At 46.6% G+C, this 19,824-nt stretch overlaps 9 non-coding genes across 9 annotated transcripts; all 9 read left to right on the top strand.

Annotated features, from left to right (window-relative positions):
* Positions 1-206: 206 nt before the first annotated feature.
* Trnat-ugu lies at positions 207-278 on the top strand. Its single transcript has one exon. It is a non-coding gene; the product is annotated as a tRNA-Thr (tRNA).
* Positions 279-524: 246 nt separating this feature from the next.
* Positions 525-598, top strand: Trnat-ugu. The gene has a single exon. It is a non-coding gene; the product is annotated as a tRNA-Thr (tRNA).
* Positions 599-841: 243 nt separating this feature from the next.
* On the top strand, positions 842-913 carry Trnat-ugu. Its single transcript has one exon. It is a non-coding gene; the product is annotated as a tRNA-Thr (tRNA).
* Positions 914-1,159: 246 nt separating this feature from the next.
* On the top strand, positions 1,160-1,231 carry Trnat-ugu. The gene has a single exon. It is a non-coding gene; the product is annotated as a tRNA-Thr (tRNA).
* A 246-nt stretch (positions 1,232-1,477) lies between these two features.
* On the top strand, positions 1,478-1,549 carry Trnat-ugu. The gene has a single exon. It is a non-coding gene; the product is annotated as a tRNA-Thr (tRNA).
* Positions 1,550-1,795: 246 nt separating this feature from the next.
* Trnat-ugu lies at positions 1,796-1,867 on the top strand. The gene has a single exon. It is a non-coding gene; the product is annotated as a tRNA-Thr (tRNA).
* Positions 1,868-2,113: 246 nt separating this feature from the next.
* Positions 2,114-2,185, top strand: Trnat-ugu. The gene has a single exon. It is a non-coding gene; the product is annotated as a tRNA-Thr (tRNA).
* A 6,334-nt stretch (positions 2,186-8,519) lies between these two features.
* Trnat-ugu lies at positions 8,520-8,591 on the top strand. Its single transcript has one exon. It is a non-coding gene; the product is annotated as a tRNA-Thr (tRNA).
* A 246-nt stretch (positions 8,592-8,837) lies between these two features.
* On the top strand, positions 8,838-8,909 carry Trnat-ugu. Its single transcript has one exon. It is a non-coding gene; the product is annotated as a tRNA-Thr (tRNA).
* The last annotated feature ends 10,915 nt before the right edge of the window (positions 8,910-19,824 follow it).

Genomic DNA, 19,824 nt, shown 5'->3' with positions numbered 1-19,824 from the left:
AATTTCAAAATAGCGTGTCTTTTCGGGCCTGAGCCAAGATCACAGATGACGATAGACGAAAGACGGCAGCACCCGTCAGTCATCGCTGTGGACCTCAGTGGTAGCGAATTGTTGTGGCAGAGTAAATCTTTGTACGCATTTTCAGGACTCTGAAATGTATTTTTCTCGAGGGCTGTAGCGATCGCAAAGAGGTGTAAGCTGTAGCAGCCTCCTTAGCTCAGGGGCAGAGCACTGGTCTTGTAAACCAGGGGTCGTGAGTTCGATTCTCACAGGGGGCAGCACAATTTTAAATGGGCCAATGTAATGCTTTGAACCGAAAATTTCAAAATAGCGTGTCTTTTCGGGCCTGAGCCAAGATCACAGATGACGATAGACGAAAGACGGCAGCACCCGTCAGTCATCGCTGTGGACCTCAGTGGTAGCGAATTGTTGTGGCAGAGTAAATCTTTGTACGCATTTTCAGGACTCTGAAATGTATTTTTCTCGAGGGCTGTAGCGATCGCAAAGAGGTGTAAGCTGTAGCAGCCTCCTTAGCTCAGGGGCAGAGCACTGGTCTTGTAAACCAGGGGTCGTGAGTTCGATTCTCACAGGGGCAGCACAATTTTAAATGGGCCAATGTAATGCTTTGAACCGAAAATTTCAAAATAGCGTGTCTTTTCGGGCCTGAGCCAAGATCACAGATGACGATTGACGAAAGACGGCAGCACCCGTCAGTCATCGCTGTGGACCTCAGTGGTAGCGAATTGTTGTGGCAGAGTAAATCTTTGTACGCATTTTCAGGACTCTGAAATGTATTTTTCTCGAGGGCTGTAGCGATCGCAAAGAGGTGTAAGCTGTAGCAGCCTCCTTAGCTCAGGGGCAGAGCACTGGTCTTGTAAACCAGGGGTCGTGAGTTCGATTCTCCCAGGGGGCAGCACAATTTTAAATGGGCCAATGTAATGCTTTGAACCGAAAATTTCAAAATAGCGTGTCTTTTCGGGCCTGAGCCAAGATCACAGATGACGATAGACGAAAGACGGCAGCACCCATCAGTCATCGATGTGGACCTCAGTGGTAGCGAATTGTTGTGGCAGAGTAAATCATTGTACGCATTTTCAGGACTCTGAAATGTATTTTTCTCGAGGGCTGTAGCGATCGCAAAGAGGTGTAAGCTGTAGCAGCCTCCTTAGCTCAGGGGCAGAGCACTGGTCTTGTAAACCAGGGGGCGTGAGTTCGATTCTCACAGGGGGCAGCACAATTTTAAATGGGCCAATGTAATGCTTTGAACCGAAAATTTCAAAATAGCGTGTCTTTTCGGGCCTGAGCCAAGATCACAGATGACGATAGACGAAAGACGGCAGCACCCGTCAGTCATCGCTGTGGACCTCAGTGGTAGCGAATTGTTGTGGCAGAGTAAATCTTTGTACGCATTTTCAGGACTCTGAAATGTATTTTTCTCGAGGGCTGTAGCGATCGCAAAGAGGTGTAAGCTGTAGCAGCCTCCTTAGTTCAGGGGCAGAGCACTGGTCTTGTAAACCAGTGGTCGTGAGTTCGATTCTCACAGGGGGCAGCACAATTTTAAATGGGCCAATGTAATGCTTTGAACCGAAAATTTCAAAATAGCGTGTCTTTTCGGGCCTGAGCCAAGATCACAGATGACGATAGACGAAAGACGGCAGCACCCGTCAGTCATCGCTGTGGACCTCAGTGGTAGCGAATTGTTGTGGCAGAGTAAATCTTTGTACGCATTTTCAGGACTCTGAAATGTATTTTTCTCGAGGGCTGTAGCGATCGCAAAGAGGTGTGAGCTGTAGCAGCCTCCTTAGCTCAGGGGCAGAGCGCTGGTCTTGTAAACCAGGGGTCGTGAGTTCGATTCTCACAGGGGGCAGCACAATTTTAAATGGGCCAATGTAATGCTTTGAACCGAAAGTTTCAAAATAGCGTGTCTTTTCGGGCCTGAGCCAAGATCACAGATGACGATAGACGAAAGACGGCAGCACCCGTCAGTCATCGCTGTGGCCCTCAGTGGTAGCGAATTGTTGTGGCAGAGTAAATCTTTGTACGCATTTTCAGGACTCTGAAATGTATTTTTCTCGAGGGCTGTAGCGATCGCAAAGAGGTGTAAGCTGTAGCAGCCTCCTTAGCTCAGGGGCAGAGCGCTGGTCTTGTAAACCAGGGGTCGTGAGTTCGATTCTCACAGGGGGCAGCACAATTTTAAATGGGCCAATGTAATGCTTTGAACCGAAAGTTTCAAAATAGCGTGTCTTTTCGGGCCTGAGCCAAGATCACAGATGACGATAGACTAAAGACGGCAGCACCCGTCAGTCATCGCTGTGGCCCTCAGTGGTAGCGAATTGTTGTGGCAGAGTAAATCTTTGTACGCATTTTCAGGACTCTGAAATGTATTTTTCTCGAGGGCTGTAGCGATCGCAAAGAGGTGTAAGCTGTAGCAGCCTCCTTAGCTCAGGGGCGCGTTCCGCTTGAGACGCGACAGCGATCGCACGTGCTGTGTATTCGATCCGCCGTTTCCCTCGGGTTGTGACTACTTTCTGTTTGTGACGTTTCTTTGTCTTCTTTTCTTCGTTGTTTCGTCGCCTTAGTGTTTGTGTTGTGTCTTGTGTTGTGTAGCGGCTTTTGCCGCATTAATTAAGTGTTATGGCTTCCCGGTTGTTTCCGCGGAAGTGTACTCTCAGTTTTCAGTTTAACAAGGCCACAAGGAATGTTCAACCAACTTCGTTGGAAATTCACGAATGGATTGTGGATACGATTGGCATTACATCGGACCAGGTACATACGGCGTATTTTGACACAGAACTTTACTGCTTTTTTGTGAAATTGTTGAACCCGGTTTTGCTAGATAAGATTTTACTTAAACATGGTGAGCAAGTGTCGTTCCGTCATAGAGATGGTTCTGTTAGCAGTGTTACTGTTTCAAATGCTGAAATTACGTATACCACAGTTCGGGTTTATAATTTACCCCCTGAAGTTGAAAACAGTTACCTCAAGGAAGCTTTGCTTGGTTATGGTACCGTTCGGTCAATTCGAAATGAACGTTGGTCTGCACAACATAAGCTGCAATGTTATAATGGTGTCAGATCGGTTGAAATGCATATTAAGTCGAACATACCGTCCCATCTGGTTGTATGTGGTTATCGTGTTCATCTTACTTATGAGGGGCAAGTTGGTACGTGTTTTCTATGTAATGAAACTGGTCATGTTCGTGCTAATTGCCCTAAGCGGGTGTTTGTGCTTAAAAATGGGCTAGCACAACGCCGCAAATTAACGGTTGCCGATCTTGTGCCAGCAGCTTCCTCCACTGTCTCGTGTCAGCCTCCTGCAGTAGATTCTTCACAACGGGTGACACCTTCCTCTGATGCAGGTTTTCCCCCGTTACCCACTCGCCCAGATGTATCGGCTGCTTCTACACCGATCCCGTCTGTTTCCAATAACAAACGCCGTCGTGCTAGTGATTCCGGTAGCACTGATGACGAAGCTGCTGTTTCGCAGCCGGTTTGCGGATCTGACGAGAGACTTCCGGAATCTCCCATGCTTGTTTTGGATTCTGTTCCCACTGTGTCTCCTGCTTTGCCTGATGACGTCAAACTTGCTGCCACGCCGTCGGCGCAAGAGCCCCAACATTCGGTCGAGGTGGTGTTGACATCCCCCCCGACACAGGCATCACAACATGTTGACGACACTTCGGTGCAGACAGCTGTTTGTCGGAAAATCGCTTCTAGAACCGCGCGCTCCGCTTCAGCGGATTCCAACCCTATCTCTCCACCTCCTACACTTCCAATACCTACACCTTCTGATGCCGGTGCCGATGTTCCTGATGCAGTTTTCCCCTTGCTTGCTCCTTCTTCTGATTCCTCTCGCCCTGCTAATCCTTCGGATGCCTTGGTTGACGTGCCTGATCTCGAACCCCCCACTCCACCTGCTCTTGAATCTGGTGTGCATCAGATACGCCGTCGGGTGAAAGTGCCCCCCAATCTTCACGCGGTGCGGAAAAAACACAAGCATGCAAAGGATGACTCTGATTCCGTTGATTCCGGGCAATCACCCTCTGCCATGTCTGATGTTGATGATCTGGATGTCGTTGCTTCTAATGTGGTGTAATTAGGGTTCATTTTCCCTTTTGTTTTGTTGATGTTGCAGGCGTACACGTTTATTACCTTAAATATAAATAGCATTCAATCTGCTCTGAAGTTAGCGTCTCTGCAGCAGTTCATTTATGACTCTGCAGCTGATGTTGTTTTCCTGCAGGAAGTCTCCGTTGCACACCTGTTTGTTCCTGGCTTTCGCACTATTATAAATTTTGCGCCTGAGTTTTCCACAGGTACTGCCTTACTAATTCGTGACGGTATCCCCGTTACCGAAATTGAGCTCTTAGACTCGGGAAGGGGTATTGGTTGTCGGTTATTTGACACAACCTTGGTTAATATTTACGCCCCCTCTGGTTCCAGCAAACGGCAGGAAAGGTCTCGTTTTTATAAAGAGGATCTGATTTATCTTTTACGCAAAAATCCTGCGACTTTGATATTGGGGGGTGATTTTAATTGTGTACTACAAGCTAAGGACCAATCGCCTCATTTTAATTATTGTTTCGAGCTACATTCTCTTGTACGTCAACTACGACTACGCGATGCGTGGGAGGTTAAACACCCCACTTTAGTTAAATTTACATTTTTTACTGCCACGTCAAGTAGTCGACTGGACCGATTGTATATTTCTGATCCCCTTAGTGTTTCTGTTTTAAATGTAGATGTTATTCCAGCCAGTTTTACGGATCATTGTGCCCTTGCGGTTATAATTAATTTGGAGCGTCAGCCTCTTAAACTTTATCGGCCGCTGTGGAAATTAAATGTCTCCTTGCTCGATGACCCTGACATCGAACCTCTAATACAGACGGCGTGGGACATGTGTTTACGTTCTCTGCGATACTATCCGTCTAAGCTTCACTGGTGGATCCACTGTGCGAAGCCAAAACTACGTCGCACTTTAATGTCCTACAGTTATAATAGAGCGCGAGATCTGAAACTGACTTTTGAGTATTATTATTCGGTGCTTCGCGAACTTTATGATACTTCTCGGATGACAGGTGCCCACCTTTCTGAGATTCGGAAAATTAAAGCCAAGCTCCTTAGTATTAAACGGCTTCAGATGGAAGGATTGAAGATTAAATCTAAAACGCCGTCCACCTTAGCACATGAAATGACTTCCATGTACCACCTGTTTCGTCACCACAAGAACCGTCGACGTGTATTGATTGACGGCCTTATGGCAGCTGATGGTTGCCGGCTTACCTTACAGAATCAAATAACCCATGAACTTACCTGCTACTATGAGACCTTATATGCTGTGGCTGATTCTGATCCGCTTGATGTTGACGAGATTTTAACTGCTATCCCATCAGTTTTAACAGAGGACCATAATGTGGAATTTTTAGCTCCTTTTACTGCAGACGAAATTTCAGCTTTCATTGCTTGTTCACCATCTCACAAATCTCCTGGTCCGGATGGCCTTCCTAAGGAATTTTTTGTTCGCTTTTGGACTATTATAGGGCCTGTTTTTACGGATATTGTAAATGAAATCTTGAATGGTGGCACAATTCCAGCCGATTTCAAGAGAGGTACGGTTGTCCTGATACCAAAATCTGCTGGTTTGAAGACAGCTAGTGACTTTCGTCCTTTAACCCTTTTAAATTTTGATTATAAGACGGCTGCTAGGGCTGTTAATGCACGTCTATCCCTCTTGCTTACACCTGTGATACCTCCTTGTCAAAGCTGCTTTCCAGGGCGCTCCATATTGACTCCTCTGGCGGGGTATCGTGATGTCGTGTCGATTGTCGCTGTCACCAATATTTCCTGTGCGCTTTTATTTGTTGATTTTAGTAAGGCTTTTGATCGTGTGTCCCATTCGTTTTTAGAGCTTCTGCTGCGCCGACTCGGTTTTAATGAAAAGGCGCTGCTGGTACTTAAGAATATGACGACTGGTATTTCTGCTAAGATTGACATTAATGGCCAGCTAACGAAGGTCATTGATATTAAACGTGGCGTCCCGCAAGGTAGCCCTTTATCCATGACCCTTTATGTTCTCTCCCTTCAACCACTCCTCTCTCGTCTCAACTCGACACTTCGTGGTCTTACGATTTCTGGGGTTACCCTGACAGCAACAGCTTATGCTGATGATTTGGTTGTTTTGCTTCGTTCCGCCGCAGAAGTGCCGCAGTTGAAAATGGAACTAGATAAATTTTCTGCGGCCTCTGGTTCTCGTCTCAACCCCCGTAAAAGCAAACTTCTGAATTTGCGGGGCTTTGAAAATGTGGTTGTTCCGTGGGTTACGGCTGTTGAACACCATACACATTTAGGCATCTATCTTGAACGGTGTCCTCTTCGTATGGCTGCAAAAAATTGGCAAGTGGCCATTTCCAAGCTTCAAGGTGTTTTATTCGAACACTCATGGCGTTCGATACCGCTACTGCAAAAAAAGCGTGTATTAGACACTTATGTTTTATGTAAAGTATTTTACGTTGCTCAGTTGTTTCCGCTTCCAAGAACGCAGGTTGCAAAAATGATCCAGCTTATCAACAGATATATTTGGCGGGGGCACATTTTTAAATTACGTTGTGATGTTCTTACGAAGCCGCGTCTTGCGGGCGGCTTGTCGTTCACCGATGTCCGTGTCAAGGCTGCGGCCCTTTATGTTAAGCGCACCCTCCATCTTTTATTTTCTGAGTCCCCGACTGTTACTTCGCGATTATTCCATGTCGTTCGTCCTGCGAGCTTGTCACCGCCTATTAACGTAGGGCCTCTAAATGCGAAGCTACGGCATGTTCGGGACTTCTACATTGAGATTAGTTATCTGGATCTCCACTTCCAACGTCGTCCTGTTTTTACTATGCGAACACTGCTTGACAAATGGCACAGGTCTTCTTCTTCCATCCCGATTGTTTTGCAATATCCCCGTTTTAATTGGCGTCACATATGGACGAATATTAGCTTACCCGTTCATTCAGCACCTGTTGCCTCCCTATGGTATAAGGTAGTTCACCAGCTGATTCCTACGAACGAACGACTTTATCGTATAGGTTTAAGTGTCTCTCCGCTTTGTCAAACGTGTGGTTGTGTTGATACACTCCAACACCGATTTACCTGCGCTGACCGTCTTCGCATGTGGTACTGGCTGCGCCGACAATTGGCGTTACTCACCAGGAGCTCGGAATCGGCATTTACAACTGATATTCTCTGCTGGCCGGACACGGTTTTTTATCCCGGGACAAAGAACAATACCATTATGTGGCTTCTTGGCCGTTACATTTTTGCAGTGGTTGATGGTGATGGTATTTCCGATTTTATTTCGTTTATTGGTTACATGCTTCATGAGTACTGGACGCAACAATCTCTCCCACATCTTAAGAGGGACTTTGCGAATATGCTTAGTATTGTCTTCGAAAAGCAGGGGATTGGTTAAGTTTCCACTTCTATTGATCGCTCCTGCGCCAGTTACATTAATGGCACCGGTATAGGGGCATACTGATCTCACTTCATGATAGGGAAGACATTCTCGCTAGCTCTTACTTATTTTGCTTTCCTGCCAAGCTTTTACCTGTTTGGATCGACACTGCATCACAAGCCCCGTGTCCACATATAAGTATCATAAGACTCTGAACCAAGGAAAATTACTACGTATTGGTGCCACTGTGCTTCAGTGCAGTGAGGGGGAGACGTCATGGCCAGGCCTCGGGTTTCGACCCCTGCCCAACGCGCCTCCCCCGAGCTGCACTGGGTCATTACAGTGCATTTAAAAAAAACAAAAAAAAAAAAAGCGGTGATGATGGTGAAAAAATTAATTAAAAAAAACAAAAACAAAAAAAAGTTGGTAGAGCGGTGGACTGTAGTGAAGGATTCACAGTTATCCATAGGTCGCTGGTTCAAATCCGGCCCAGAGGACTGTTTTTCTAATCTCAGGAGCAAAGAGGCTCCAGAGCATGCCCACTCGGTCAGAACCTCCCTATGTTTTAAACCTATTTTAAAGGAAATTCATTTGCTCAGCTTGTAATAGCTAGTTGATAATCATGGGAGTCTTAGCCTTCGTAGGATAATGATATTTCTTCGAATTATCGTAAAATTGCTTGCTCTTACAGGTATTACTCGTTTAATGTGCTATATAGGTCACAACAGACAAAAAAAAAAAAAAAAAAAAAAAAAAAAAAAAAAAAAAAAAAAAAAAAAAAAAAGGGGCAGAGCACTGGTCTTGTAAACCAGGGGTCGTGAGTTCGATTCTCACAGGGGGCAGCACAATTTTAAATGGGCCAATGTAATGCTTTGAACCGAAAATTTCAAAATAGCGTGTCTTTTCGGGCCTGAGCCAAGATCACAGATGACGATAGATGAAAGACGGCAGCACCCGTCAGTCATCGCTGTGGACCTCAGTGGTAGCGAATTGTTGTGGCAGAGTAAATCTTTGTACGCATTTTCAGGACTCTGAAATGTATTTTTCTCGAGGGCTGTAGCGATCGCAAAGAGGTGTAAGCTGTAGCAGCCTCCTTAGCTCAGGGGCAGAGCACTGGTCTTGTAAACCAGGGGTCGTGAGTGCGATTCTCACAGGGGGCAGCACAATTTTAAATGGGCCAATGTAATGCTTTGAACCGAAAATTTCAAAATAGCGTGTCTTTTCGGGCCTGAGCCAAGATCACAGATGACGATAGACGAAAGACGGCAGCACCCGTCAGTCATCGCTGTGGACCTCAGTGGTAGCGAATTGTTGTGGCAGAGTAAATCTTTGTACGCATTTTCAGGACTCTGAAATGTATTTTTCTCGAGGGCTGTAGCGATCGCAAAGAGATGTAAGCTGTAGCAGCCTCCTTAGCTCAGGGGCAGAGCACTGGTCTTGTAAACCAGGGGTCGTGAGTTCGATTCTCACAGGGGGCAGCACAATTTTAAATGGGCCAATGTAATGCTTTCAACCGAAAATTTCAAAATAGCGTGTCTTTTCGGGCCTGAGCCAAGATCACAGATGACGATAGACGAAAGACAGCAGCACCCGTCAGTCATCGCTGTGGACCTCAGTGGTAGCGAATTGTTGTGGCAGAGTAAATCTTTGTACGCATTTTCAGGACTCTGAAATGTATTTTTCTCGAGAGCTGTAGCGATCGCAAAGAGGTGTAAGCTGTAGCAGCCTCCTTAGCTCAGGGGCAGTTCCGCTTTAGACGCCGTGCAGTGTGGACGTGCCTAGTCTTCCGCTCCGCCGTAGCGTTACGTATAGTGGACTATCGTTTTTGTTTACGTGTTGTGTTGCAACTTCTGTGAGTGTTTCTCCGTCGTTGTTTCGTACCTTGTGTTACCTTCTGTCCTTATTTCAGTGTTTTTTTGTGTAGCGGTTTCGACCGCATATTTTGAAAATGTCGTCCCAGGTTATTCCTCGTCAGGCTACAGTTAGTTTTGCTTTTGACAAGTCAACCCGCCATGTGCAACCTAGTTCTCTTGAGATTCATGATTGGTTGGTAGATACCTTTGGTGTTCATTCGGATCAGGTGCACACTGCTTATTTTGATACCGAACTGTATGTTTTCTTTGTTAAGTTTATGGACCCACTTCAGGTTGATAAAATTCTTTCTAAATACGGTCATCAAGTTCTCTTTCGGCATCGGGATGATTCTGTAAGTACCGTGCTGCTTTCCAATGCTTCCATTACGTACACCAGTGTTCGTGTTTACAACCTTCCACCGGAGGTGGATAATGTCTATCTTAAGGAGGGTCTACAGAAGTATGGTGATATAAAGAGCATTCGCCTTGAACGCTGGTCAAGCCAACATCGCCTGCAATGTTACAGTGGTATTCGTTCAGTCGAAATGCACGTTAAGCAGAATATTCCATCTCACCTGCAGATCGGTGGATATCGTGTCCATGTAACATATAGTGGTCAGGTTGGCACCTGTTTTTTGTGCAATGAAAGTGGTCACGTGCGTACCGACTGTCCGCGGAGAGTTTTTGTTTTAAAAAATTCTCTCGAACAGCGTCGCAAGTTAACGGTCGCTGACCTCGTTGCAGGTGGTTCTGCTCTTGGTGTAGCACAGTCCAGTGGTAGTAGCGCCCCGCCACAGGTTTTGCGCAACCCTGACACAGAATTTCCTCCTTTGCGTGCTAAATCTGATGTTGTTCCGTCTGTCCCTCAGGTGGGTGTGCCACTTTTGAATAATAAGAGGCGTCGCCCACACGATGGAAATAGTACGGATGAGGATCTCCCTGAGATGCCCCAGTCCGAGCGACCGGCATCCTCCGAGCCACTGTGTACTGTAGCTGCTCCCTGCCCTCCTGAGGTAGCGGTTCCGGTAGCGGCTGCTGGCGCCCCTCCGGCCTCCGACGCAGCTTCTCTCGAGTCGGGTCGTCGGTCGGGCCTGTTGGCGCCGTCTTCCGAACCGACTTCGATGTCACAACAAGTGGAGCCGCGACAACTTCCTGCTTCGCTGCCCCATACCTCTGCCAGCGGAGCTGCTCCGCTTCCTTCCAACTCTGCTGCCTCGGACCTTCCTGCTCACGTTTCGCCTCCGTGCAGTCCATGTTTGCCGGAAGCTAGTGCAGGTGTTGACCATTCCGTTTTGTCGGATGTTTCCGCCGCGGCCCCGGATCCCGCATGTGGACCGGCACGGGTGGTGTCGGATACAGAACTTGACCCTCCTACGTCACCGGCGGCTGAAGCTTCCTTGCCCGTCAGCCGACGCAAGTTACGCGTTCAGCCGAACGTTAATGCTGTTCGTAAAAAACCGAAGCGTAAGGGATCCGCGGAACGGGGTACCAGTCCCCCTCCCTCGGATGCCTCCGTCTCCCCTGCTATGGACTGTGACGTTGGTGCGTCGGTGTAGGTGATTTCCTTTCTCGCTTTTCTCTCTATGGTTCAAGCATACACCTTTCTTACCTTAAATCTTAACCGTATTGAGTCCGACGTTCGCATTGCCTCTTTGCGGCAGTTTATTTACGACGCCTGTGCGGACGTAGTGTTCTTGCAGGAAGTGTTGTTTTCTGATCTCTCTCTACCTGGATTTCAAACTGTTTTTAATGTCGCGCCGGAATATTCAACAGGAACTGCTCTTTTCTTTCGAGAGGGCATTCCTATTACTGACATTGAATTCCTTGACTCTGGCCGTGGGATTGGTTGTCGTCTTTTTGATCTCCGCCTCGTTGTTTTGTATGCCCCCTCTGGTTCGGGTCACACTGTGGCTCGCTCGCGCTTTTATAAAGAAGAGCTTATTTATCTTTTGCGCCAGAGTCCTCGGAGTCTCCTGCTCGGAGGCGATTTTAATTGTGTTTTACGCCCTGCAGACCAGTCCCCCAATTTTAAATATTGCCGTGATTTACATGACTTAGTTCGTACGATGCATCTGCGTGATGTTTGGGAACACAAATATCCAACCCTGGTGAAATATACGTTTTTTACCGCGTCCTCATGCAGTAGACTCGACAGATTCTATTTATCTGATTTTTTATGTGATAAAATTCTTTCTGTCGATGTTATTCCTGCTAGTTTTTCTGACCATTGTGCTTTTACTGCAACTCTAAATCTTAGTCGCCAACCTGCAAAACTTTATCGTTCCCAGTGGATGTTAAATGTTTCCCACCTTGCCGACAGTGCTATGGATGATGTTATAAGTGGCGTGTGGGAGCGATGTCTTCGCTCTGTCCCGCGATACCCCTCCTTGCTGGTTTGGTGGACTGCGTTTGCCAAGCCCAAGATTCGTCAGACTTTGATTTTCTACTGTGCTGCTAGGACGCGTGATTTTAAGAACACGTATGAATATTACTACTCTGTCCTGCGTGAACTATATGACGCGGCGGGTACCTCTCCACTGCGGATCCATGATGTTCGTCGTATTAAAGCCAAGCTCTTGAGCCTTAAACGACGACAGATGGATGGTCTGCGAGTTAAGTCGAAGCCTCACTCTCTTGTTGAAGGTGAACTGACATTCTTGTACCACCTGCTACGGCATCAGACTCGTCGTCGTCGCTCCTTCATCTCTTCTCTTACGGTGGATGATGGGCGACAGCTTAGTGCACAGGAGGAAATGGTTCGTGCTCTTCATCAGTATTACACTAGTCTCTATTCTGCCAATGATTCTGGTGAGTCTCTTTCGGATGATGTCTTTGGGGATCTAACTGCGACGATCGCGCCTGACGCGAACGGCGAATTTCTCCGGGAGTTCCAGGTAGATGATGTTTTCGATTTTATTGCTCGCTCTCCGTCCAGTAAATCGCCGGGTCCAGACGGCCTGCCTAAAGAATTTTATCTCCGTTTTTGGCCTCTTTTGGGTGGCATTTTTACGCAGATTTTAAATGAGATTGTCAGAGGGATGGATGTGCCTGCCGATTTTAAAGTAGGGAAAATTGTTTTAATTCCGAAGTCCTCTGGTCGTTTATCTGCTGCCAATCTTCGTCCGCTCACATTGCTGAATTTTGACTATAAGACAGCTGCTAGAGCGCTCAATAGCCGGCTGTCTTCTCTGCTTCGGGGTGTGATTGGTGCACATCAATGTTGTTTTCATGATAGATCTATTCTGACACCAGTAGCCGAATATCGGGATGTTGTCTCGGTTGCGGCGGTTACAAACGTACATTGTGCCTTTGCCTTCCTTGATTTTTATAAGGCTTTTGATCACGTCAGTCATGTGTTTTTAGATCGTGTTTTAGGTACAATAGGTTTTAACGCTTCATCACGTGGTGTTCTTGGCAATTTGTACAGGGGAATAACAGCTCGGGTGTCAGTCAATGGGCAGCTGACGCCGCCCATTGCTATCCGCCGCGGAGTGCCTCAGGGTAGTCCGCTCTCTATGTCTTTATTCGTTTTGTCCCTGGAACCGCTGCTTCGGACTATTGCTCTCAAGCTTCAGGGTATGTCCCTCTCTGGTGGGAAGCTCTCGGTTAAGGCATATGCGGATGATGTCGTTGTTCTCCTCCGTCAACGAGATGATATCCCGTTGTTGAAAGGGGCAGTTGATGCATACTGTCGTGTCTCTGGAGCGCGTCTCAATCAGGGTAAATGTAAGTTCCTTGATATTCGAGGATTTCGCGATGCTGACGTCCCTTGGGCCACTTTTGTCGATCGCCATACGTCCTTGGGGATTATCATTGATCGGTGTCCTCTAAAAATGGCGGCTCTCAATTGGAAATCTGTCACCGAGAAGATACAGGGGGCTCTGATGGTCCATGAGCAGCGCTCTGCTACCATTTTGCAAAAAGTCAGAATTTTAGACACCTACGTCCTATGTAAAGCTTATTATGTTGCTCAGCTGTTCCCACTTCCCATGATGGTGGCGAAAAGGTTGCGCCAATTGTCTAGCAGGTTTATATGGAAGGGCCATCTATTCAAGTTACGTTACGAGGTAATGACGAAACCGCGTCTCTCCGGAGGCTTGGGCCTCTCTGACATTACTCGCAAGGCGTCTGCTTTGTACGTCCGCCGAACGACTCTAATTGTTACGCAAGAAGTGACTTCAATTACATCCAGGCTTTTTACTGTTGTGCGTCCGGCGAGCCTTGCTCCACCTGTCGATGTCGGACGCCTAAATTTTAAGTTGAAACACATTCGGGAATTTTACATTGCGGTGAGTTACCTCGGTGACGTCTTCTTGCGGCGACCGGTGCCAACGACCAAGAGCTTGATTGCCCGCTGGGAGGGGCTGGCCAGTCCCAATCCAATAGAACTGGCGTCTCCATCCGTGTCCTGGAGGAACGTCTGGAAGAACGTTAGTCTGCCGATCCACTCTATGGCCGTGGCGTCCACGTGGTATAGGGTAATAAATAATTTGGTTCCCACCAATGTACGACTGCACCGTATTGGTCTTTCTGACACGGACACCTGTACTCGGTGTGGTCTCCTGGATACCCTTGAACATCGATTCACCTGCTGTGGGCACCTTGCTAATTGGCGTTGGCTCAGGAAACAACTTGCTTTTGTCACTAGGTCTGCTGAAGCCGCTTATACTATTGACATCATCGTCCGGCCCGATTCTTCCTTTTTTCCGCGGACGAAGCTCCATACCGTCATGTGGTTGATTGGCCATTTCGTACATTTTGTCAACAGTTGTCATGAAGAGGATGGACACCTAGCGTTTCGGCAGTACATGCTTACTGCTTACTGGCAGCGCTTGCGATTGCCAGGCCTCCGAGATGATTTTGCCAATATGCTTAGCCTGACATTTGAAAGAGAGGGTGTTGGCTAAGGTCACCTGTGTGAGCCATTTTCTTTTATACTGTTTCTGAATTTGCCGCCTTTATGTATGTTTCTTCTCTACACCAGGACTGAAGTTTTCGTGTTTTAACCTTTATTTCAGTAAGCAGTCTACATTATATAGTCATGTTTTAGGATTTTAATTTCAGTACTGTACTTCTTTTGAAGTGGCTGTGTGGTGGATATTCTTTAATATTTTTTTCAATAGATATATTCGTTCGAGTGGTAGAGTGTCTGCTTCAAAAAAAAAAAAAAAAAAAAAAAAGGGGCAGAGCACTGGTCTTGTAAACCAGGGGTCGTGAGTTCGATTCTCACAGGGGGCAGCACAATTTTAAATGGGCCAATGTAATGCTTTGAACCGAAAATTTCAAAATAGCGTGTCTTTTCGGGCCTGAGCCAAGATCACAGATGACGATAGACGAAAGACGGCAGCACCCGTCAGTCATCGCTGTGGACCTCAGTGGTAGCGAATTGTTGTGGCAGAGTAAATCTTTGTACGCATTTTCAGGACTCTGAAATGTATTTTTCTCGAGGGCTGTAGCGATCGCAAAGAGGTGTAAGCTGTAGCAGCCTCCTTAGCTCAGGGGCGCGTTCCGCTTGAGACGCGACAGCGATCGCACGTGCTGTGTATTCGATCCGCCGTTTCCCTCGGGTTGTGACTATTTACTTTCTGTGTGTGACGTTTCTTTGTCTTCTTTTCTTCGTTGTTTCGTCGCCTTAGTGTTTGTGTTGTGACTTGTGTTGTATAGCGGCTCTTGCCGCATTAATTAAGTGTTATGGCTTCCCGGTTGTTTCCGCGGAAGTGTACTCTCAGTTTTCAGTTTAACAAGGCTACCAGGAATGTTCAACCAACTTCGTTGGAAATTCACGAATGGATTGTGGATACGATTGGCATTACATCGGACCAGGTACATACGGCGTATTTTGACACAGAACTTTACTGCTTTTTTGTGAAATTGTTGAACCCGGTTTTGCTAGATAAGATTTTACTTAAACATGGTGAGCAAGTGTCGTTCCGTCATAGAGATGGTTCTGTTAGCAGTGTTACTGTTTCAAATGCTGAAATTACGTATACCACAGTTCGGGTTTATAATTTACCCCCTGAAGTTGAAAACAGTTACCTCAAGGAAGCTTTGCTTGGTTATGGTACCGTTCGGTCAATTCGAAATGAACGTTGGTCTGCACAACATAAGCTGCAATGTTATAATGGTGTCAGATCGGTTGAAATGCATATTAAGTCGAACATACCGTCCCATCTGGTTGTATGTGGTTATTGTGTTCATCTTACTTATGAGGGGCAAGTTGGTACGTGTTTTCTAAGTAATGAAAATGGTCATGTTCGTGCTAATTGCCCTAAGCGGGTGTTTGTGCTTAAAAATGGGCTAGCACAATGCCGCAAATTAACGGTTGCCGATCTTGTGCCAGCAGCTTCCTCCACTGTCTCGTGTCAGCCTCCTGCAGTAGATTCTTCACAACGGGTGACACCTTCCTCTGATGCAGGTTTTCCCCCGTTACCCACTCGCCCAGATGTATCGGCTGCTTCTACACCGATCCCGTCTGTTTCCAATAACAAACGCCGTCGTGCTAGTGATACCGGTAGCACTGATGACGAAGCTGCTGTTTCGCAGCCGGTTTGCGGATCTGACGAGAGACTTCCGGAATCTCCCATGCTTGTTTTGGATTCTGTTCCCACTGTGTCTCCTGCTTTGCCTGATGACGTCAAACTTGCTGCCACGCCGTCGGCGCAAGAGCCCCAACATTCGGTCGAGGTGGTGTTGACATCCCCCCCGACACAGGCATCACCACATGTTGACGACACTTCGGTGCAGACAGCTGTTTGTCGGAAAATCGCTTCTAGAACTGCGCGCTCCGCTTCAGCGGATTCCAACCCTATCTCTCCACCACCTACACTTCCAATACCTACACCTTCTGATGCCGGTGCCGATGTTCCTGATGCAGTTTTCCCCTTGCTTGCTCCTTCTTCTGATTCCTCTCGCCCTGCTAATCCTTCGGATGCCTTGGTTGACGTGCCTGATCTCGAACCCCCCACTCCACCTGCTCTTGAATCTGGTGTGCATCAGATACGCCGTCGGGTGAAAGTGCCCCCCAATCTTCACGCGGTGCGGAAAAAACACAAGCATGCAAAGGATGACTCTGATTCCGTTGATTCCGGGCAATCACCCTCTGCCATGTCTGATGTTGATGATCTGGATGTCGTTGCTTCTAATGTGGTGTAATTAGGGTTCATTTTCCCTTTTGTTTTGTTGATGTTGCAGGCGTACACGTTTATTACCTTAAATATAAATAGCATTCAATCTGCTCTGAAGTTAGCGTCTCTGCAGCAGTTCATTTATGACTCTGCAGCTGATGTTGTTTTCCTGCAGGAAGTCTCCGTTGCACACCTGTTTGTTCCTGGCTTTCGCACTATTATAAATTTTGCGCCTGAGTTTTCCACAGGTACTGCCTTACTAATTCGTGACGGTATCCCCGTTACCGAAATTGAGCTCTTAGACTCGGGAAGGGGTATTGGTTGTCGGTTATTTGACACAACCTTGGTTAATATTTACGCCCCCTCTGGTTCCAGCAAACGGCAGGAAAGGTCTCGTTTTTATAAAGAGGATCTGATTTATCTTTTACGCAAAAATCCTGCGACTTTGATATTGGGGGGTGATTTTAATTGTGTATTACAAGCTAAGGACCAATCGCCTCATTTTAATTATTGTTTCGAGCTACATTCTCTTGTACGTCAACTACGACTACGCGATGCGTGGGAGGTTAAACACCCCACTTTAGTTAAATTTACATTTTTTACTGCCACGTCAAGTAGTCGACTGGACCGATTGTATATTTCTGATCCCCTTAGTGTTTCTGTTTTAAATGTAGATGTTATTCCAGCCAGTTTTACGGATCATTGTGCCCTTGCGGTTATAATTAATTTGGAGCGTCAGCCTCTTAAACTTTATCGGCCGCTGTGGAAATTAAATGTCTCCTTGCTCGATGACCCTGACATCGAACCTCTAATACAGACGGCGTGGGACATGTGTTTACGTTCTCTGCGATACTATCCGTCTAAGCTTCACTGGTGGATCCACTGTGCGAAGCCAAAACTACGTCGCACTTTAATGTCCTACAGTTATAATAGAGCGCGAGATCTGAAACTGACTTTTGAGTATTATTATTCGGTGCTTCGCGAACTTTATGATACTTCTCGGATGACAGGTGCCCACCTTTCTGAGATTCGGAAAATTAAAGCCAAGCTCCTTAGTATTAAACGGCTTCAGATGGAAGGATTGAAGATTAAATCTAAAACGCCGTCCACCTTAGCACATGAAATGACTTCCATGTACCACCTGTTTCGTCACCACAAGAACCGTCGACGTGTATTGATTGACGGCCTTATGGCAGCTGATGGTTGCCGGCTTACCTTACAGAATCAAATAACCCATGAACGTACCTGCTACTATGAGACCTTATATGCTGTGGCTGATTCTGATCCGCTTGATGTTGATGAGATTTTAACTGCTATCCCATCAGTTTTAACAGAGGACCATAATGTGGAATTTTTAGCTCCTTTTACTGCAGACGAAATTTCAGCTTTCATTGCTTGTTCACCATCTCACAAATCTCCTGGTCCGGATGGCCTTCCTAAGGAATTTTTTGTTCGCTTTTGGACTATTATAGGGCCTGTTTTTACGGATATTGTAAATGAAATCTTGAATGGTGGCACAATTCCAGCCGATTTCAAGAGAGGTACGGTTGTCCTGATACCAAAATCTGCTGGTTTGAAGACAGCTAGTGACTTTCGTCCTTTAACCCTTTTAAATTTTGATTATAAGACGGCTGCTAGGGCTGTTAATGCACGTCTATCCCTCTTGCTTACACCTGTGATACCTCCTTGTCAAAGCTGCTTTCCAGGGCGCTCCATATTGACTCCTCTGGCGGGGTATCGTGATGTCGTGTCGATTGTCGCTGTCACCAATATTTCCTGTGCGCTTTTATTTGTTGATTTTAGTAAGGCTTTTGATCGTGTGTCCCATTCGTTTTTAGAGCTTCTGCTGCGCCGACTCGGTTTTAATGAAAAGGCGCTGCTGGTACTTAAGAATATGACGACTGGTATTTCTGCTAAGATTGACATTAATGGCCAGCTAACGAAGGTCATTGATATTAAACGTGGCGTCCCGCAAGGTAGCCCTTTATCCATGACCCTTTATGCTCTCTCCCTTCAACCACTCCTCTCTCGTCTCAACTCGACACTTCGTGGTCTTACGATTTCTGGGGTTACCCTGACAGCAACAGCTTATGCTGATGATTTGGTTGTTTTGCTTCGTTCCGCCGCCGAAGTGCCGCAGTTGAAAATGGAACTAGATAAATTTTCTGCGGCCTCCGGCTCTCGTCTCAACCCCCGTAAAAGCAAACTTCTGAATTTGCGGGGCTTTGAAAATGTGGTTGTTCCGTGGGTTACGGCTGTTGAACACCGTACACATTTAGGCATCTATCTTGAACGGTGTCCTCTTCGTATGGCTGCAAAAAATTGGCAAGTGGCCATTTCCAAGCTTCAAGGTGTTTTATTCGAACACTCATGGCGTTCGATACCGCTACTGCAAAAAAAGCGTGTATTAGACACTTATGTTTTATGTAAAGTATTTTACGTTGCTCAGTTGTTTCCGCTTCCAAGAATGCAGGGTGCAAAAATGGTCCAGCTTATCAACAGATATATTTGGCGGGGGCACATTTTTAAATTACGTTGTGATGTTCTTACGAAGCCGCGTCTTGCGGGCGGCTTGTCGTTCACCGATGTCCGTGTCAAGGCTGCGGCCCTTTATGTTAAGCGCACCCTCCATCTTTTATTTTCTGAGTCCCCGACTGTTACTTCGCGATTATTCCATGTCGTTCGTCCTGCGAGCTTGTCACCGCCTATTAACGTAGGGCTTCTAAATGCGAAGCTACGGCATGTTCGGGACTTCTACATTGAGATTAGTTATCTGGATCTCCACTTCCAACGTCGTCCTGTTTTTACTATGCGAACACTGCTTGACAAATGGCACAGGTCTTCTTCTTCCATCCCGATTGTTTTGCAATATCCCCGTTTTAATTGGCGTCACATATGGACGAATATTAGCTTACCCGTTCATTCAGCACCTGTTGCCTCCCTATGGTATAAGGTAGTTCACCAGCTGATTCCTACGAATGAACGACTTCATCGCATAGGTTTAAGTGTCTCTCCGCTTTGTCAAACGTGTGGTTGTGTTGATACACTCCAACACCGATTTACCTGCGCTGACCGTCTTCGCATGTGGTACTGGCTGCGCCGACGATTGGCGTTACTCACCAGGAGCTCGGAATCGGCATTTACAACTGATATTCTCTGCTGGCCGGACACGGTTTTTTATCCCGGGACAAAGAACAATACCATTATGTGGCTTCTTGGCCGTTACATTTTTGCAGTGGTTGATGGTGATGGTATTTCCGATTTTATTTCGTTTATTGGTTACATGCTTCATGAGTACTGGACGCAACAATCTTTCCCACATCTTAAGAGGGACTTTGCGAATATGCTTAGTATTGTCTTGGAAAAGCAGGGGATTGGTTAAGTTTCCACTTCTCTTGATCGCTCCTGCGCCAGTT

Source organism: Schistocerca piceifrons, unplaced genomic scaffold, assembly GCF_021461385.2.
Source record: "Schistocerca piceifrons isolate TAMUIC-IGC-003096 unplaced genomic scaffold, iqSchPice1.1 HiC_scaffold_574, whole genome shotgun sequence".
In the NCBI taxonomy this organism is placed as follows: domain Eukaryota; kingdom Metazoa; phylum Arthropoda; class Insecta; order Orthoptera; family Acrididae; genus Schistocerca; species Schistocerca piceifrons.
The sequence above is the reverse complement of the archived record's forward strand: the minus strand, read 5'-3'. Positions and strand labels throughout refer to the sequence as shown.